This window comes from Battus philenor, unplaced genomic scaffold, assembly GCF_028537555.1.
Source record: "Battus philenor isolate CCGP_79_NKW_IND1 unplaced genomic scaffold, ilBatPhil1.0.hap1 SCAF_17, whole genome shotgun sequence".
Lineage (NCBI taxonomy): Eukaryota > Metazoa > Arthropoda > Insecta > Lepidoptera > Papilionidae > Battus > Battus philenor.
Window position 1 is genome coordinate 2495084 of NW_027181679.1, and position 21522 is coordinate 2516605.

Sequence of the window (21522 nt, forward strand, 5' to 3'; positions counted from 1 at the left end):
GAAAATACATTCTAAATACAATAATTACAATGCCGGCGGCGGAGGTCGTCGTACGTGAAGGTTAACAAAGGCCGCTTATTCTCATACGAGGTTAACAAACTCTATAACATTAATTACAAGTCTAGAAACAAGCCTGGCGTATATCTGTGTAATTACGTATATTACAGCATATACAAAATGGAACATATCAACGTCTTTCATTATGATATTTGTATTTATTTATTTATTTAACAGTTTATTGTACACAATAAAAACACTAAAGTAACAATACAAATATAACTGACACAACAGGCACTACTTATTGCTAACCAGAAATTTCTTCCAGTAGGCCTACGGAAGGAGATTCATAAAAAGTAAGGCAGACACAACGTGCACAATAATTAAATTGAAATATTTACAATAGATACGACTTTTGACCATAATTACATACTTAACATGAACATAAATGTATACTTACATATTATATACTTACATAAATAAGCATAATAAATAATATATATACATAATATAAGCATAAATACATATATAACATATATAACTAAAAATATTATATATACTAGACAACTAGCGATAAATAGTGCTCTTTGACTCGCTTTTTAAATACAGGTAATGATGGACAATCACGTACTTCGTAGGAGAGAGCGTTCCATAATCTGTACTTGTATATTAACAATTAGAATTTAATAAATTTCATTTGTTTAAATAGCTTTGACTAAAGGAGTACAGCAATTAATGCGTTAATTGTATAGGATTGTCATTGCTTACATACAAGGTTTTATACAGAGTGAACAGCAGTGTCTTCTGCGTAAAATAATACCACAGTGTGATTGCCAACCCGCCTGCCAAGCTTGGCGACTATAGTATATCCCCCAAGGTATCTTCGAGGTCCATACCTTGCAACGGGCGACGTGAGCTGAAAAGATGACAAGGAAAACCATTCTTAATGACATTTATTTAGTTTCCTCTTTCTCTTTGTAAAATGAAGTTATAATAAGTCGAAAGTAAAATTAACAGTAAGAAAAATAATGACACAATTTTACATTTACACTGTGCAATAATTAAATAGGATTGCCATTGCTCACGAACAAGTTTCCAGAGGATCGATAGCTGCGTCCTCTGCGTACCATAATACCACTCTCCAATCGCCAACCCGCCTGTCAAATGTGGTGATTATGGTATATCCTGCCATGGATTAATAATTCACTATACCCATAATAGATTTTTAATTTTAATTGAGTATTTATAAGCACACAGCCTTGATTGTGCGCCGAAGGAAAGGCTTTCAAATTAACAGCTCTTTAGATGTTTAAAGTCATAAGCCAGATGTTTCTTGTTACATGCGATCACCTTTCCTTTCAAACTTTTTTTAATTTAATGTGGTCTGATCTTTTCACAATGTTATATATAGTAAATTTCCAATGTTGTGTCACCTATGAAGTACGTTATAATGTACCTAAAGTGCACTCTTAAATGCATTACTTTTATTTATACTTTAGAAAAATATATATCTTGTAGATAAGTACACTACAGTGGAGAGAAATATATATATATGTAAGTATCTATAATATTTCATATACTTACTTATTAAAAAACGTTATGTATCAGATACAAAACACTATGCATGTACTGCACAATATATTCAAAGCGGTATGTTGCAGTTTTACATCATTATGCATTTAAGGGTTAATATATGAGTACTGCGGTGTACCTAAATAAGTAAATAAATAGATAGAAATATTTGATAATAATTAAAAATATTTTTGTAAAGTAAAGTGAAATCTATTTTTAATTCTTTTATACTGCTAATGATTATTCTTTACTATTAATTTACTTAAATCCATTTTAATTAAGTTTGAGATTTTTTGTTAATTTTGAATCCCTGGTAAAGTAGACACAACCTTTTTCCACCCCTATAGGCTATCCAGTCTTGCTATGCTATTGATATAATCGTATCCTCTTAATCTGATGAATCCTACCTTTACTCGTATATATCTTATATATAAAATTTCCATGTCACAATATTAGTTACCGTACTCCTCGGAAACGGCTTGACCGATTTTTACGAAATTTTATATGTGTATTCAGTAGGTCTGAGAATCGTCTACTATCTATTTTCATTTCTTATTTCATAATAAGGAAAAAAAAAATTATGTGGACCACCCACATAATTTTCCTTTTATTTTTTTAAACAAATTTTTTGATTTTTATTTTATCATAATACAACATACAACCCTAAATTTTCATTCCTCTACGATCAACCCCTATTTTTTATTTGTTAATTGCAAACTTTAATATTTTTTGCATAACAACGTTTGCGGGATCAGCTAGTGTATATATATATATATATATATATATATATATATATATATATATATATATATTTATACATATATATATGCAGTTTATGCGGCATGAGATTACTAAGATTACGACAATGATATTTTTTTTGTATCTTACCAGAGAAATTCATAAAGCCTTTACAAATAAACACAGACATATTAAATTCTTTTAATAAACATCTGAACGAAACTCGAAATAATAATCATAATTAAAATTCAATTTCACCTTCATTAAACAAAACCGAAACAATAATAACTAAAACCAAATTTTATTTGATAACGCGTAACTAATTGTTATTTAAATTGATTATTTAATTTCATATGTTATATTGTGGTCCGTTTGTTTAAACAACAAATTAATATGCGGTTAACTGTACACATGGCTGGTAATTCTGAAATACAATATCATTAGTCAGTCGGCTGAACCGAAGCGTAATCCTTTAGCTAAATATTTCTTGTGAGAATTTATTGCCTCTAAATAGGGTTCTAATTGACCAATGTATAACATCATTTATTCCTATATCCCCAAGATTCGTGAGCGGTCTTGAGCTTTACTTCGCTTCACGTCATTCCAACTGCCTTCACTTTTGCACAGCGCCGTTGCAGCAGTTACCAGGAGGGACGATGAGGATTGAGGTGACTCGGATTGGCCAGGACTGCTTTAAACTTGGTGTTTCCTCCACTAACACAGCTGATGATTTCTTAGCATTTCATAGGTAATGCTACTCCCACATATAGCGATTCCTACTAATATATAACGCAAGTGACATAAACTTTGTTGATGTAAACAATTGAGTTGTGTTATTATTACATTATTAATGGTTAGATTATATATTTAGTAGAATTGCAGTGAAATTGAATCAGAAATAAGGGGATCCACAAAAAAACCCAGATCACCGGTAAAGCAGTTAGATATATATAAGCAGCATTTAGATAAAATTTTACTATAAATATAGAAAGGCTGTTTCTTAATAGACGAAAGGAACGTAGCTATTGGATTATATGGTAAAATATATCTTGGTTAGTATATACTTTTATGATTATTTATAAATAAAACTTAACATATAATTAACACAAAATAATTTGATTAACGAGAATCATGAAAAGTTTTGCTTTGTATATAAACAAATGTTATGAAACTTTTCCGTATCAAAGACCTAATTCATTAATTATATTTGACAGCGGTAATAACTTTGATGAAGTATTTATATGTAATAAAACAATTTATTATTTTCGTTATGTACAAATTATATTAATTATTAAAAAACTAAGGATAATAATGTAGCTATCACCTTATTGTTAGCTGCACACTCGCATTTATCACTTTCTATAATTACACGTGTGTTCACACACCTATGTGTGAGCGTCATCAAGTAACAGAAATGCGAAAGGCCCAGTAATTTTTCAGTAAATTTACGGACTACATTCCGTGATTTCATCCCCTATGAAGCTGTTAATGCCCTCCGAGCTAGCAGCGTAACATCTTCAGAAAAATTGGTAATAATAGATTTGACTGTAGGTCTATTCTGTAAGGAATGCCTTACACAATAGACCTACAGTCAAATCTATTATGTTATTTAGACATAGATAGACCTATATCTACTCCTCAGGCTCTCTTAACTTAAAATATAAAATACATACAAATTGTTAAAAACTCAGGTACTCTTATCAGGTAATATATCACAGTTCAATTGAAATAAATAATATACTAATACGACAATGTAAATAAACGTGTTCAAACATTACAAAAACTTTACAAAACAAAAAAAGTAAGAAAAGGACCAATATTTAGCCACTTCCGCACATGCAGTGGTAGTCGTGCAACAAAGTGCACCGCCGACTTCTTCAGGAGTTATGTGGCACTAATCGGTGTAACATAACTCCTATAGATGCCCCGTGAAGGGGTGTAACACGTGTGTTATTTGGCGGTGGCAGTTGTGTGATTCGCATTGTTTGCCGCATACGCATTTATCAGCGGGTTGGTTGGCGGTGCACTTTGTTGCACTATTACCACTGCATCTGCGGAAGTGGATAAATATTTGTCCTTTTCTTACTTAGGATGGAATTCCGCAAGGTAACGCCTGATTCCATTAAATAAAAACAAAAAAAAAAACAAACTCTACTATGATACATGGTTATAACAATAAGGTTCGATACGCGATGCCCGGTCGGACTCGCGACAAAATGCAGCCCTGTACAAGGCTGCCGTTCTTTAAGCCTTTAGTATACACCTGGTGGCCTAAAAAATATTACACGTCTTACAGAGCATATTTTTTGGGTTCCTAAAATCTATGTCAACGATCTCGCTATGATATAAATAATTCTTATAAAAATAGGCCCGTGAGACAATGTCACGGGAACGTAAATAGAATCTGAATGAATTCGTTCATCACTTAAGAAAATTATTCGAAGTGCAGCCATTCTCCAGTCTTGTCTCTCGTGGGAAATCATCTTTTAGGCCTTTGTACTATCTCGGACAGGGAAGGTTTCGCCAAATCATTTCTAACATCAATCAGTCCGCCTCCTAGAAATTTTCTTTATTAAATGTTGATGAAAAAAGATATTCTACGTACCACGATATCAGATACATTTATTGTTGATATGATTTTTATTAACAAAACTTCGTAGATAATAATCATAAATAACATAACTCAATATATACAAAGTAATTCTTAACATTAGTATTATTTAAAAAAAAGAAATACAAAACTTAATAAAAATATAAATGGTTCTTCTGAAAATCTGTACAAACCCCAAGTCATTGCTAAGAATGTTCATGTTTCAGTAGATTATTGATGTCAAAGAGTTTACACGCTTAATCTAAATATCTTTTCAAAGAAAAAAATTAGGAGTTCAGTGCAAAGGAATTTATTTTAGAGCATGTTGTTGCCTTTTTGTTAGAATTGCTTTCATTTGCAAATATTTATACGATTTTTTTTCATACTTAAAAAATAAAAATAATTATATTTGTTACTTTTAACATTACTATTTTTAGTGTACGCAGTATAATGTTGAAAAATAAATTAAATGTTTTTTTCCAATTCGCAGTTTATTTTACCAATTTCATTCATAACATATAATGTAAAGAACATTATTTTCATTTGTATACCTTCTTACCATGCGTGGAAACGAACAAAATCAAAAGCAAGTCTTAGAAATAAGCTTATAAAATGTTAATGCTATTTGAGACTGCTATTTATTCGTTATAACGAAGTAGCGTAAAGAAGTGTAGGCATTCGCTCTTTTCAAAGCCGACGAAGCGATAATGCTGATAACGTTGAAAAAGTTGCTAATTTTTTTGAAAAGGAATACGTTTTCTTATTTATTATAACTTTGAAACTTTTTGCGATTTCTTTTTGAAAAGTTATTAATGTTTATTTTCTGTCTGCGAAACCTTTTGCAAACATAACCATATTTTTCATTTTCATTTTTTAATATACATGCAAACAAACAATATTTTATTATAAATAGATTTCCAATAGGAACTACTCACAACTTCTTTAAGATATATAAAGTTTTTTTTTCTATTGTAATTTAGTGTATTCTTGGAATAAGAAACATATTTTCTATATAAGGAACTAAATAAAAAAGTAAATTCATTAATGTTACGTTGGTAATTTTAAATCAATTTTATTTATAACAAAATGTATGAAGTTATACTTTCTACAACAACATACGCAAAAGTTTTGTAATTAAAAATCGTGTATACCACATTTGAGACAAGCAATAGTTGTTTTGTGTATCAAAGCCAATACGGTACCTATAAGCTGTATTTTAAATTTTAATGTAAGAAGATTCATATTGAAGCCTCGGCGAGTGTAGTTTTAGAAATTTGCACCTCAGACTTCAAACTTCATTTTCATAAAATCATTTTGCATAAGCGGTCGAATCTCCCCGCTGAGCATTTTGACACGTTCTCAGGTATTGTCAGATTATTGGACCATGCCTGACTAACACTTTGCCGTCACCTTTTGATATTTTGGTGACTCGATTTTAAATTCGAAAATAGAATATATTTTCTTTAAATAATGAACTAATTTATACATCGGTGATTTAATAGTTTAAAAGCGGTAAGGTTATTTTGCAGATAGTCTTAATATCTCCACAGTGATAGTTGAATGGTTTAACGAGAACATTTATGATGCTCACAATGGTCGGAGAATAAAACATCAAACTCAAAAAAAGATTTCAAAGCAGAAGTTACGAACCTTTTTCCTAAAATAAATGACAAGGATTATATAAGTCTTTGGTATTCAACTGTTGCTATAACCTTAAATTGCTCCTAGTTTTACCCATTAATCTCAATTTAAAAAATAGATTTAGATATAAATGTTGAATCATTGGATGATCAGTAGAAAATTAATTAAATGTCTATGAATTGTACACGTAAGAGAACAATGGAGAGTTGTCGGCGCAGATGAGAGAGAGAAGAGAGAGAGAGAAGAGATTCGTAGAAGAACTAAAGTCGAAAGTAGTTCGAAGAATTGCTCGTCTAAAGTGGTGATGTGAAGGGTACATCGTTGGTGCAACTGGAAACCTCGAGTGGCGGCCTCGAGCTGATAAACATAGCGTGAGAATACCAGCTACCAGATAGACCGACGACGTAATCATGGTCTTGGGAGGCTGGATATTTGCAGCAAAAGACAGTTCATTGTAGCGATAATTGAAAGCCAATATCTTTCAGCCTCTATCGGCTGACATGAATGTATGAATAGGCCAAAAAATTCTAATATCAGAGAAGGCATAGACTCCTGAATAATGCCTTAGAAAAGCAAAGCGAAGCGGAAAGAAAGACACCCAGCGAAACCTTCACGAGTTTTGTCGGTAGATTGTGTTCATTACTCCCTCCTGTCTATGAGCATATCTAAAACCCAGTACAGCTGTTTCGGCAGCACTGTAATGCAGTATTTGATATATGATTAACTAACTGTCTACAACAGAAGCCATTCGTTTTATTTATTTTTATTTGCACTTCTTCCTCAAATGCAATATGAAAGAAAATGAAACGTTAATAATTGAAGACAATGGACAAAGGTAAATGCACTAAAAACTATATGTAATTTATATAATCATTTTAAATACAGATACTATAAAATGATTACGATGTAATGTTAACTAATAGACTCTTATTAAACCTTTTTATAATAAAGAATATAAGATTATAAAGCGATAAATCTCAATCAATTTATGTGATTTACACATATTTTTATAATCATATAAACAATTGCATAGAACATTTTTTTTGTTATTCTTTGTCTGGTTAACCACGTTATGCGATTTTTGATTTAATGAAGCCTCAATAACAGTGCCATAAAAAGGAAAAACACCAAAAACAGCAAATTTATTATTAAATTCTGATATTTGGGTTTAAAACTTGACAAAACTGAAGGAAATCTCATAAATATAATATAATGGGTGTTTGTATTATATTTCACGCCTAGACTTCCTTCTCCCACCTCTCCGCTACTCTCTCAGACTCTACCTTTATGACGTTTTGTCAATCGTGCGACAGAGATAACGCTCTACGAAGCCGAAACTAGCCGATTGTCTCTTTCCAAAGGTCGATGTGCAATATTTATCGCCGGATTTTGTACGTTAATATTTAGATTAATTATTTTAACAGATTTGTAAAAATTTAGTAACTTTGAAAAAAATTCTACGTAAATCTGTCAACGAACAAAAAAACCAATGTCCTTTTAGGTATATTTCATCGGTAGAGCGAAGTGAAGATTCACACCGCAATCAAACTTTTTTCATTTTCTCCGAGTAACACAATCGTTGACCACGAACTTTGACATTACTAAGCAAACCATTACAAAGCCGACTTTATTTCTTAGATTCCCTGTTATAAAGAGATTTTCAAAAGGCACATTAATTAAATCTTTCATCTATTTATTTATTTTGGTTGTTCAAAGCTGCTTCTACAATAAGATGAAAGCCTTATTAACACTTAAATTGCTTAGTAAATAAAAATGAAATTCATATACAGGGTGTATGAAGAACGAGAAAGAAAGTAAGACAAATTGATTTTATTTATTTTTTTTATTTATTTATTTATTTATCATTTATTTCGGACGTTTGTCCATATTGGTTTTACAATAAAATATATGTAATTAATTAATTTAAATATTTGCCCGTACTCGTGCCGGCTACGTGAACATGAACACGCAGCCAGTGTCGCAGAATAGGGCAGTCAGGCTTATCACTAATTTGTCGTAGAATGTCGTTGGTGCTTCCACGTACTCTGTGCAGAAGTGATGCGGTCCGTTTGCGCAATACGGCGAGAAACCCGTCGGTGCGCGTAAGCGCAAACATCTCGGACGCGCTGCAGTGACGTGGAAGCCCCAACAACATCCTAAGACCATTATTATATTGTACACGGAGGGCACTGAAAGTCCGCTGCGTGTAGCTGACCCACAGATTGCACGTGTACAATGTCTGGCAGTACGCCTTAAACAGGGTGATCTTCACCTCTGTGCTACATCGTGCAAATCTGCGGGCCAACATATTACAGCGAACTGCCATCGCCCTCCGCTCTCTTTCAATATCTTTGTCATCTTTCAAGTCCTCAGTAACCACATGGCCGAGGTACTTGAAAGACGACACTCTTTTTAACGGTTCGCCATTAAGTTTAATGGGCGGTACCTGAGTGACCTTGTGATTTTTTGTTTGGAACACAAGGAGTTCTGTCTTATTTACATTGTACGAGAGGCCATGGGACCTCGCGTACCCCTCACATATAGCCATCAGCCTTCTCAAAGCAGCCACCGACGGACTCAGCAACACCATGTCGTCCGCATAACTGATGCTGTTTATACAACAACCATCAATATAGCAGCCGACACCGGCACTGCCGAGCCCAACGATTAGCTGATTTATGTACAGATTAAAAAGCAAGGGCGAGGTCAGACCGCCCTGCCTCACCCCGCATTCCAACCTGTACGTGCGGGAAAACTGGTCCAGCCATTTGATCTGGTTAGTTTGGTGGCCATACCAAAATTTTAAAATGTTAATATATTCACCCGGCACACCAGAATCGACTAACTTAGGCCATAAAATGTCGTACCTAACCAGATCAAATGCTTTGGAGCAGTCCAGGAATGCAGCATAGACAGCTGTTTTCCGATCCGTGTAATACTTGACAGTATGTTTGAGGGTCAAAATAGCACACTCTGTGGATAAATGTGGCCTGAAGCCAAACTGAGCGTCGTGCAGGACTAAGTAGCGCTTAAGTTGTCCCTCAATCAAACCGTCAAGTATCTTCGCTGCAGTAGTAGCCAATGTGATCGGCCGATAGTTGTTCTTATCCCCTAAGTCGCCCGTCTTATTCTTAATAATGGGAACCACGACCGAACGCATTAGATCCGCCGGCAGATATGAATGTCTAATACATATGGTATACAACAAACTCAACAGTCTCGGGAGGTGGGGCCCGGCATACAAAAAATGCTCGATGCTGAGGCCATCATGCCCCGGTGACTTGCCTCGCGTCATTCCTTTTACTAATAATTCCACCTCTTTAGCGCTAATACGTTTCGGCACACCGGACACGACGACTTCAACATCTTCAACCTGTGTTTTTAAAGGCGATTGCACTTGGAAATTTAAGCTGAACAGATTAGCTATTTCCTTGGGATCGTGTATGCCCTCGATGCTCGCCGGTACGCCTAGCTTCGGGCTCATGTTTTTTGTATGCTTCCAAAATCCTCGAAAATCTTTATTATTATGACTACATGCTAAAATATTCATTTTTATTAACTCTTTATTTTTTTGACAATACTTCAATTTTTCTTTAAATACTTTTTTAGAGACATACATATCATTGTATATGCGGCCCTGCTGAGGTCGTCCGTACCATACCCAGTTTAAGAACTTTTGCCTGGCATCCCGGTGAGCATCACGAACATACTGGTTCCACCCAGCTATGGGCCTGCCCCCGCTTCTGCTATTCCCACCTTGACTAGCACGGAAGCTAACATTAGCGGCCTTTTGCAACGTCACTATTATTTTGTTATACAAGTCATCAATAACCTTTGTATGTTCTGTGCTACTATTTGTACAAATAAAATCACAACAGTGGTGAAGAGCGTGAGGAAAGTCAATTAATTTCAACTTTTCATTACAGTAATTGGCGTATTTTTCAATCTGCTTAGCATCACGCTCCCCCCATACAATTTTGTTTTTAGAAGCTCGCGGCGGCTCCGCTGTCTTTTGAAAAGTGGACACATCACAGTGGATTTCCAATGGGAAGTGGTCCGACCAGTAAACGTCATAAAGTATCTTAACTTGAGTTACGGAACCACTCGCGGCCTCGGTGACCAAACAGTGATCGAGCCAACGTCGGCTACCATTTATATCGCTAACAAAGGTGTATGAGTTAGATGTTGAGCCTAATGTGTTTAAATCGATGCACTCCCAGTTTTGCTCAGAGCAAAAACTTATTAATTCCTGATGAAAAGGCTCCCCCGGATGTGCATTAAAGTCTCCCAAAACATACACACATTCAATATTGTTAGTTTCCACAACGGCAACTATCTCACTTAAACATTCTACATACTCCACAAGATTTTCTGATGAGTCCGTCGGCATGTAGACTGAAAACACTAGCATGGTACGACCCATAACACTCACTTTAATTGCAACGATTCGATCACTCTCACACGCAATAATCGAGACGCGCTCGAATCTCGAATTATTCCATAAAAGGGCCACACCGCCGTATGGACGTCCCCGTAAAAGTCCAGCTGAAGTGTCAACCGCAGATTTACCTGCGTATCCAAATGCCTTGTTCACGGTACTTAGTTCCTGAATTTCATTCGGTAGAAGCCATGTCTCCTGCAGAGCAATGATGTCAGCTTTTTGGCTGAGGGATCGAACGCACTCCATTGATCGTTTCAGTGATCGGCAATTAAAACTAATTAGTGTCGTATCGTTCATAATTTTTATGTTTCAGTAAAGCCTCCCTTTGAACACGTATCTTTGTTGTTTTGCCTGCGTAGGCGAAAGTCAACAAAGCGGCGGAATGATATACCGTCAGGCCACAAGTTACAGTTCAAAAACATACTTAACTTATGTTTAGGAACAAAAATCTTATACGAGTTGTACTCTTTCTGTTGTCTGGCCTTAATTTTTTATAAAGTAACATCTATATTTGTTTTATCCTTTATGTAAGTAATAATATCATTTTCGCACGTATCTGTGTGCACATTATTTATAAACAGAGGAACCTTTAGATCCGCAGCGCGGAACTTTAGCTCTGTATCCATGCATGTACCTTTTTCACCTATAAAACGGTTTCTATATCTCTTTCGTTGCACAACTTCCCATCCTTCATTTTTTTCCTTATCCTTCCAACTGTCGCCTTTTTTACGTAATATATCAGCCATACTTAACTGATTAGTATTCAGCTCACACGCTAATTCCCTGTTTTCCATAATATTTGTATCTATCTTCTTTGTAGCCGATACTCTTACGGCCGATGAGGCTCGCACTGCGGTTTCGCCGTTCGTAACTAAGGTCGCGGCCTCCACGCACTGTGCTGATGAATTTGGAAAAAGGATAGGTAGTGCATTGGTCTGCGCGTGCGGGAGGGACGCTAAACGCTTATTATGAATAGGTAACGACTTACCTGCACTACTATTCAACAGCGACGATTCCAATGTTCCTTTGTTTGGGGTCATCGACTCTTGTGGTACATGAATTATGCCTATAGGGTCGCTATCACAATTAAAACTGTCTACTTCTTTAGTAGTACCCCGCATTTTGTTCACGTAATTATTGCGCTCAAAATCGTTATCGATACTTAAAGTCTGTTTTACGTTCGTTAACTCATCTTGTAGTTTTAAAAAGGTATTCTTATCTACACAGTTGTCTTTAATGTTCTCGATCTCGTTTCTTAATAATAATAAATCCTTTAACAGGCGAGTAACGTCAATATGATCAAACGTTACAGGCGGCAGTTTTTGTAAATCTCGAGCTACAAATTTCGGCAATTCTTCCGGGTCTACTTCTTTTATTGTGCTTATAATATCTTCCAACTCACGTTGACTTTTTCCCTCTCGTTTACGATTAACTTTTGTCTTCTTTATTTTTAGTGAGCTAAACAGCAAACTTTTGGCTTCAGAAATATCCTCTGGCTTAAATGCTGTGGTACAAAGGCGAATCATCCCTTCCTCGTCCATTACATCACATTTATTTTGAATGAAAGTAAGTAATTCATTCACCACGATATTGCAATTAGCGCACTTTAACACAGTGGAGGTCGTTGACCTCACCGGACCGGACATCGTTAACGCGTGCAGTCACAACAAAGCGCAAGCGACGACTGACTGATTTTAATATGTAGAAATCTGAATTATGAAACCGCTACTTCTAAGTTATAATTAAGTTATTTATTGTTTCTAAGACCGTTGATTTTCGGGTGGATTGTACTGTACATTATTTGACGGCAAATGGACAATATATTCACTCTTTTAAAGTTTTTACATCCATAACCAATCATCTTGTATAAGGGGGTAAGTAAATTTCGATATCTATTTATATACAAATTACATTACATTGGATGTTTCAAAATAAAGTACGATATAATTATTGAAAAGTAACATAATAATAATAATAGTAGTAGAAGTAGAAGTAGTAGTAGTAGCAGTAGTCGTAGCAGTAGTAGTAGTAATAGCAGTAGTAGTAGTAGTCGTAGCAGCAGTAGTAATAGTAATAATAATAACTACAATAATAACATCGATAACAATAATACTGACAATAATAATAATAAAGCTTTATAACATTCCATAAAAATAACTGAAAATTAGTAGATTTAATACTTTTGATAATATTGTAATAAGTTTGTATGAACCCCCTCACAGTAAAAGCCTCCTCCAAAGCTTTACATTTTTCTCTCTCTTTGGAACTTGGAGCCACCCGTGACCTGCTGCCTGCCTCATAAAGCCTACTCTTGGTCTACCTCGTGTACGTATACCCTCCATTTACTGCGATAATTATTTGTAAATAGTTTAAATTTAACAAAGTAATCAATAACTTTGTAAACAGTGTACTATACTTTCAGTGAAGTAATTCCAATTAAGAGAAGAAATAATTATTTATATTTTTTAAAACAACATATCTTTTGTAACTTGGACCATAAGCAACATATGAACGACAATCTGATTGGCACAAGAGGGAGCTTTAAGCTCGGTCCAGTCACAGATAAGCCTTTACGTCGAGACGGTCTACTGGAAATAAGTCTATTCACTTCTATGAGATCGTTTTGAAATTGTTCAAAAATTATTATTTTAACATGAACGTAAGTTAAAAACATAGTCTAGTATATTGATAAGCTTTTTTTATGTCTCATGTACATAGGTACATTATATTATATCAATAATAATTTCTTCACAGAGTTATATTATTTATATCCTATCTTTCTTCCATATTAATGTAAAATATTCTCTCTACTTTTATTCCTGATATATCCTGTCATTCTTTTTTTATGTTTAGTTCGTTTTTACCTTACCTCACTTTCGTTGCAAAAAAAATTGGACAGTTTAAAATGACAGTGAGTAGGCAACAGATGGCGACTGGTGCCTTACGGTTCTGTAGCAGAGACAGTCTAGCAAGAGAGAAGTAAAATATTCACTTACAAGGTGGACATTTCAATAGTGATAATTAAAGAATATAGACAGTGATATCGGTATTGAAGGAGTGATTTTCAGTGATGATGTCAAACGTTTATGTGAATATGGACCTTACGGATTTCGTGTGGTAGTAGAGATTATATATAAAGCCAATTTGTTCTAGAACAATTTATTCAGAAATCGATTGAGAAATTAGGAGATACAGAAGAATTATTGTCGCCGACATAGCTTGAAGATTTGGTCGTCTAAAGTCGCAATAGGTGGGACACATCGGGACAATGGATAAACCCAGCGTGAGAAGAAGAATAGAAGTGGGAACTCTTTAGGTTGAGCGACGACTTCATTTAGATCCTCGGAAGACGTTGCATGCAGGCTGTGTTTTAAATGAAATCTACGGGGAAGCCTTATATCTAGCAGCTGACAACTTGCCCCCAAAATGACGAGAATAATTTTAAATTATTGTTACATAAATCACATAATAATACGTCAAAATGATTATTTATCACGCCCATTAAAAAACTATTAAGCACGTAAATTCAGTGCATATCGAAAATGAAACAATAAAACCGACTCGTAAATAACGTATTAACTGCAATTGTTTAATGCAATCCATTATAAAGAAACGAGTAGTATAATAAAAACGTATTATGTATTCCGTATGTCGTTTAAATTATTTTTAATTCTTTTTGATTTATTTACTTTTGTTACTAATATATAATTGGAAAAGTAAAATGGGAATTGCTTACTGCGTCCAAGTATTATGTAATCCAAGGTTATTGGGAACGAAAGGCTCTTGATTAGCGACCACAAGCCTGTATAACGTGGGTAGTCCTAGCTAGATGGACTGACGATATAGTCAAGGTCCCTAAGTACGAACAGCGCGAGACCGGACATTGTGGCGAGCTTCGGGGAAATCCATGAAGTTGGCGTTTATCTAACATGATAATTATGATATTCGAATTGAAAAAAGAAAACGCAAATTGCACACTACTATAAGGCCTACGTAAAGAAAGATAAAACGAACTTTGTCAATGTCAACTAAAAATAAAGAATTTAATTATCCTAAATTTTCAATAAAACTTAGTAAAACTGGCCCTCAACTAGCGTGTTTTCTTATTATCAAAACCTAATTTTTGAAACCACATGGGTGTACCATTTATTACCAAAAAACTGTGCCATACATTTACCCCTAAAAGCTTTCAAAGCTATATAAGCAATATGTTTGTGGACAGTATAAAAATCTTTGAATCTAAACATAAATTTGGCAAATTCGATCAAAAAATGATGTTCTATTTTTATTTTCAACTTTGATACAGCTTATGTTACACTAAAGAACAAGAAAAGTAATAAACATTGCAAGAAGGTCGTCAAGCCATTACTCAACAGCTAACTTATAAGTGCAGTAAATAAAAAGCTTTGCCGTTAAATAAAGTTTATATTGTAAATGTGAATTCTTCAGAGTGTTGACTCAGTTTAAGTATAAGGTTTCTAAATAAGTTGTAACTGATTGGGTATCGGCGTCATAAATCAATATTTTCATTGCAATAGATTTCAGTTTTAGACTAACAACCTTAATATTAATATTATTTAAATATTTATATTGTCTAAATATTAAAATTACCTAAATATTATTATTATATAAATATATTTGAGATTTTTATCGTCTTCATCATCATTTCAACCGTAGAACGCCCAATGTTATCCTCCTTATACATTTCCAATGAGACCTGTTGCCCTAAAGAGTAAAAGGCGACCGGAATATGATGAATTAATATAAATAAAATGACCAGAATATGAAGGAGGAAAAAAAGATATAGTGTACTGTGGAAGACGAGAACGAAAATAAAAATTCAAGTGAAAAAATTATTGAGAAATACGAAACCCTGTTCCCAATTGAATAAGGGGTGGAAGGAGAGGTCCCCAATAGCAGGGGCCATAAAAAAATGAGAGCTGTAAAACTCTACTATGATTTATGATTTGAATAACATGAAATCTAACCTGGGCTAAATAACCAGATAAAGTATAAACATTTAAACTTATTCTGTTATTATATGATCATACATACGTATTATCATAAGAATTAGAGCTACTGAATCTCGTCTGTTGGTAATTGGCCTTTCCCATAGATTTACAATAATAGAAGCGGTTGGAAGTGGTTTCCCTCCAACACCTTCCGGACTTAAAAATCTCATACTTTAACCTAGGTATATTTCAGTAGGTGGACCTTGAAGTTATATATCGATGCATTATGACAGTCAAATATCTTATCTGTTATATTAATGCTATTTTATAATTGAATTGCAAATGAAATAAATACATTTAAAAAGCTTTTAAGTTAAACGGTTTTTTGATACCCATATTGTGGTGGTTGTGGAAAAATATGTACCAAGTCCGCCATATTGGAATGGAGTCCATCTTAAATTTTAAATTTTGACATAATCATCGTGTTTTACTAGTGCAGCCCTTTCATTTGATACCCATATTGAGGGGGTTAAGGAAAAATATGTAATCCGCCATTTTGTATCGGCAGCCATCTTAGATTTATAATGTTATTGATTTTCTTTATATTGTATTGTCATCTAAATTAAATGTGTGTACCAAATTTCAGATCAATCTGACAACGGGAAGGTGTTTAAATTTCAATTTCTAATTTTGACCCATATAAAGAAACAAATAAATTCCGTACGGGTCGAACTAAATAAAACCGTTTAAAAATAAAATTCACTGTTTACATCATTAAAACTTCTAAAATATTTCGCGAATTCTCCTCTGAATTCTTAATTAATGACCATGGCTTCCTTTCCATTCTCTTTGAAAGACGTAATGAACAATTCCGTCCGAAGGAATGGCTTGCCCGTTAAATATGCGGTCGGTATTATAACTTTATGTTTCAATAAAAACTTCAACGGCCTAATTAATCTGGGACGAAGTGTCGATCAGGAGGTGGGAAATGACTCGAGGTCACTTCAAACGTCTCAACTTTCGACGTACTTTGTGAGTTTCATGGCATTTTACGTCAGATAATGCGTAATAAGTAATGTATTGTAATATATATGTTATATTTACAGTGTTTTTAAAATTAGAAAGTAATTAATCCAAATTGGAATTAACACTTTGTAAATATATAAATAAATATGTATATATATAAATATATAGATATATATATAGGAATAAAAGCTTAAAAGTGGTAAATTTATAGTACATTCACTGCTAATAAACATATAGTTTAACCTTTTCAAAAATCAATAGTTTTAGAAATAATAAATAATGTAATGCCTAAAAAGCGATTTCAAAATATCTATTACTAGATATTAAAATTTTGTTTGCTATTTATTCATGACTTTGTAATAGTGCAACTGTAGCATTTCGATAGATATTCAGAGTGCTTACTTGATAAAAGGTAATTGAAAATAGGTGTAAAATCTATGTTTTATATAATAAATGAGCTACATACATATACATCCTAGCTAATATATATATAACAACACAACATGGGCACACGCTTAACCATTTTGCTAGGTACTCCAACTACAATATTGAGGCAAAAGGTACATCTCAGTGATTCAAAGTATAAGCAAATTAAATGGGAAAACGTTATTTCAATAAATCGAACGTGACTCTAATATTTTTATCGCGACTGTTAAGAAAAGTTTTCAATTAAATTTTTAACTACTTCAACTTCACTTCGCAGTTTATTTCCGTTTCGCGTTGGAAAAAGTTTAATCGAAAATCAGCGGTCTACTCTTTCGAAAGTAAAAAAAAATAAATTGTCGCGAATTTATAACGTTTTCATTTATACAACTCGTCATAACAAATATTATTAGGTAAATGTTAAATGTATGTACAAATGTAATGTACATTTGTATCAAACCCAGAGATAAGAATTGCTCTCCAGATGTGGCATTGGTCTGCCTCATCGCTTGTGTATGCGACGATCTTCATTTTTTTCATTTATTTGTTTAATCATCATTAAATTGGTTTGAATGCTTCACTAGAAACAAATTTGAAAATAAATATTGTCGTTATATTCATATATATGACAGTCGGCTTATTAAATAAAACCTTGCAAAAATGTATATTACAGTGTGATGGATTTTTATATGATAACTAGCTGATCCCGCAAACGTTGTTTTGCAAAAAAAAATTGATATTTTAATTTACAAATAAAAAATAAGGGTTGATCGTAGAGGAGTGAAAATTTATAGTTGTATGTATTCTTGTATGCTGTATCATAAAAAAATAAAAACAAAAAATTTCGTTAAAAAAATTTAAAAACTTTTTTAAGTGTGAACACTTAGGGGTATAGAAAATAGATAGTAGCCGATTCTCAGACCTACTGAATACGCATATTAAATTTGGTAAAAATCAGTCAAGCCGTTTCAGAGGAGTTCAAGTTCGAACACCGTGACACGAGAAATTTATATATTAGAGATAAATCTTTGTAATGAATTGCTTTATAAAAATTTAACAATTATTAATATTGATTATCAATTATTTATATGATATTGTGTTTGAACTGGCAGTGCGCGGAGGCCGTAAGGTGGCGACCAGGCCAGTAGACGTGGCGTGGGAAAGTCTCAGCAGGTGGAACGACGTATTAATCAAAGACGCGAAAGTTACATGCGGGTAGAGCAGGATTGATCATTGTATCGATATCTGGAGGAGGTATATCTCTTACATAGAGCGTCTTTCATCTGATATGAATGGATGAATTTGTACCCGAAAAAATACTGTACAAAATATTCTGTAACACCAAAACAATCTGTCAATAATAACATCCTATTTTTTTTTATGGCTCCCGCTATTGGGAGCCTCTCGTACCCCTATTTTGTTTGGGACAGGGACTTAATTTAAAAATAATTTTTTCAGGGTTTTATCTTTATTGTACACTCACTTTAATTCCTCTCAATTTCTTTTATTCTTTCCTTTTATCCTTCACAATATCTTGCAATTGCTTTCATCGCCTTCTTTTCCTCATCTTTTTTACTCTTAGGTGGCTTAGTTCTACTCTTAGGTTCAATTTTATTTCTAATCTTTATTTTATTCTTACATTTTATATCCTTATCTTTTAATATCACAGGTTTGTTTAGATTAGACTTTTTAATGCGTTAGAGTCTTGTCTTTCATTCTATTATTATTTAATAAGTTCTTTTACATGTGCATATTATTCATTTTGGTTCAAGTTTTACCATTTGGTTTTTTTTTACTACATTTCTTACCACCCTGCGAGCAAACGACAGAAATGATGGGCGAAGGTTGTCGTCGCCCATCATTAAGGCGTTGCTTTCCGTAACTATTTTCATTTTAGTCAACGTTTCCAGGGCACTGCGCATCCTATTAGAACCAGTTCAATTAAACTGATCTCACTCACGATATTCACTAGCCAGAGGAGAGTGGACAGTTCTCTTATAGTTATGCTAAAAGCAGATTGGGGTTTTCGTTCATATAGCCAGAGGAAAAGAAGCGACGAATAAAAAAAATATCTATGAAAAATGAGAAGACAGTTATCGCTAGATCCCTGTCCAATGCGCTGGTCTACTATGCTCGATACCACAGTAACTTCAGAAATAAATATCGATTTTTGTTTTTCAAGAACAGTCATGATCGTTTATAAAGACGGATGCGACGCATAGAAGTGAAAAACACCAATTTAAAATGAAGCTAAAAGGGTTACAAATGTTTACTATTCTTTTACAAATGATTACAATACAATACAAGTTACAAGTTAAAGTAATTTATTCTCTATCTCTATTATTATTGATTAAGTCTTTTAGTAAGAAAAGCACCAATATTTAACCACTTCCGCACATGCAGTGGTAGTCGTGCAACAAAATGCATCGCCCGCCAGCCCGCTGATAAATGCGTATGCGGCAAACAATGCGAATTACACAACTGCCACCGTTAATTCATTCAACACGTGTTCAACACCCCTCCACGGGGCACCTTCAGGAGTTATGTTACACTGATTAGGACTCTGTTTTATTGCACGACTACCACTGCATGTGCGGAAGTGGCTAAATAATGGTCCTTTTCTTACTTATGATGGACTTCCGCAAAATAACGCCGGATTCCATTAAATATTTAAATCTTTTACACTATAGTGTTATACGAGGGTCAAACTGAAAGTTCTTAGAAAATCAAAAACTAAGCATTCTAGCAAGTTATTAGTTTTATTATAACTTTTCAAAATAGCGTCCATTTACATCAATACATCGCTGCATTCGATGGAACCATTGAGAAAAGCACCTTGCCCACTCGGCCTTAGGGGTCTCTTCGACGGCGTTTTGAAACGCAGCCACTGCTTCTTCGGCGTCCATAAAATGTTTTCCTCGAAGTTTTTCTTTTATTTTCGGGACTAAATAAAAATCGCAGGGTGCGAGGTCGGGGCTATACGGCGGGTGACCCAGTAATTCCACGTCTGAGGTCGCCAAATAGTCGATCGTTTGCCTGGCGGTGTGCGACGAGGCATTGTCGTGATGAAGGAGGATCCTGCTGCGAGGTCGTTTCTCTCGAACTTTTTCCAAGACAAGTGGCAAACAGTTGTTAGTGTACCACTCTGCATTAACCGTTTTCTGATCCTCTAAGACAACTGTCGCGTAATGACCTGTCTTTCCGAAGAACGAGGCCACCATCTTTTTTCCAACACTTCGACCTCTCTTCACTTTAGTTGGCAACTCTTCGGAAGGAAACACCCACTGAGCAGACTGTCTTTTGGTTTCCGGATCATAACAGTAAATCCAGCTTTCGTCACCCGTTAGTATGTCGAACACAGCATTTGAGTCACCTCCGTTAAATTTTTGGATCATTTCTCGGCACCAATCAACACGGCGGAGTTTTTGAGCCTCGGTCAAATTATGCGGTATCCAGCGGGCACAAAGCTTCCTGACCGCTAAATGTTCATGGAGGATTTTGTGCACTTGACTCATACCTGTGCCTAGACTTGTCCGAATCTGCTGATAGGTCACTCTTTTGTCAGTCTCTATCATACGCCGCACAACACTGATATTGTCTTCAGTCGTCGCTGTAGAAGGCCGTCCCTCACGCAAATCATCGGTGAGATTAGTTCGACCACGTTTGAATTCATTAAACCAGTTGTAAACTGTGGCACGAGATGGGGCTTCATCGTGAAAAGCCAATCGAAGTCTATCATAACTTTCTTGTTGACTTATATGACATCGAAAGTCATAAAAAATCATTGCACGAAAATTTTCTCGGCTTAAATTCATTCTGACGTGCACAGACAATTTTCAATTTGCCGCCAAATCGTAAAACAAATGACAAATGAATGAAATGTATACTCAATATTACTGGTAAAGAGTTCTATTTTCAAAATTTAAACTTATTTTTTTAATATAATGCTTTTAAGTTGCCAGTTCTAAAAACTTTCAGTTTGGCCCTCGTATATACCTGGTAAAATTAAATTTTGGATTGTCACAAATTTGTTCTTAGGTATAAGGTATTTATTTTATTCATTTATATAATATTATTATTCATATATAATCATATATATTGACCAGATTACTAAATAGCAAGAATCAAATTTAATAAAATTT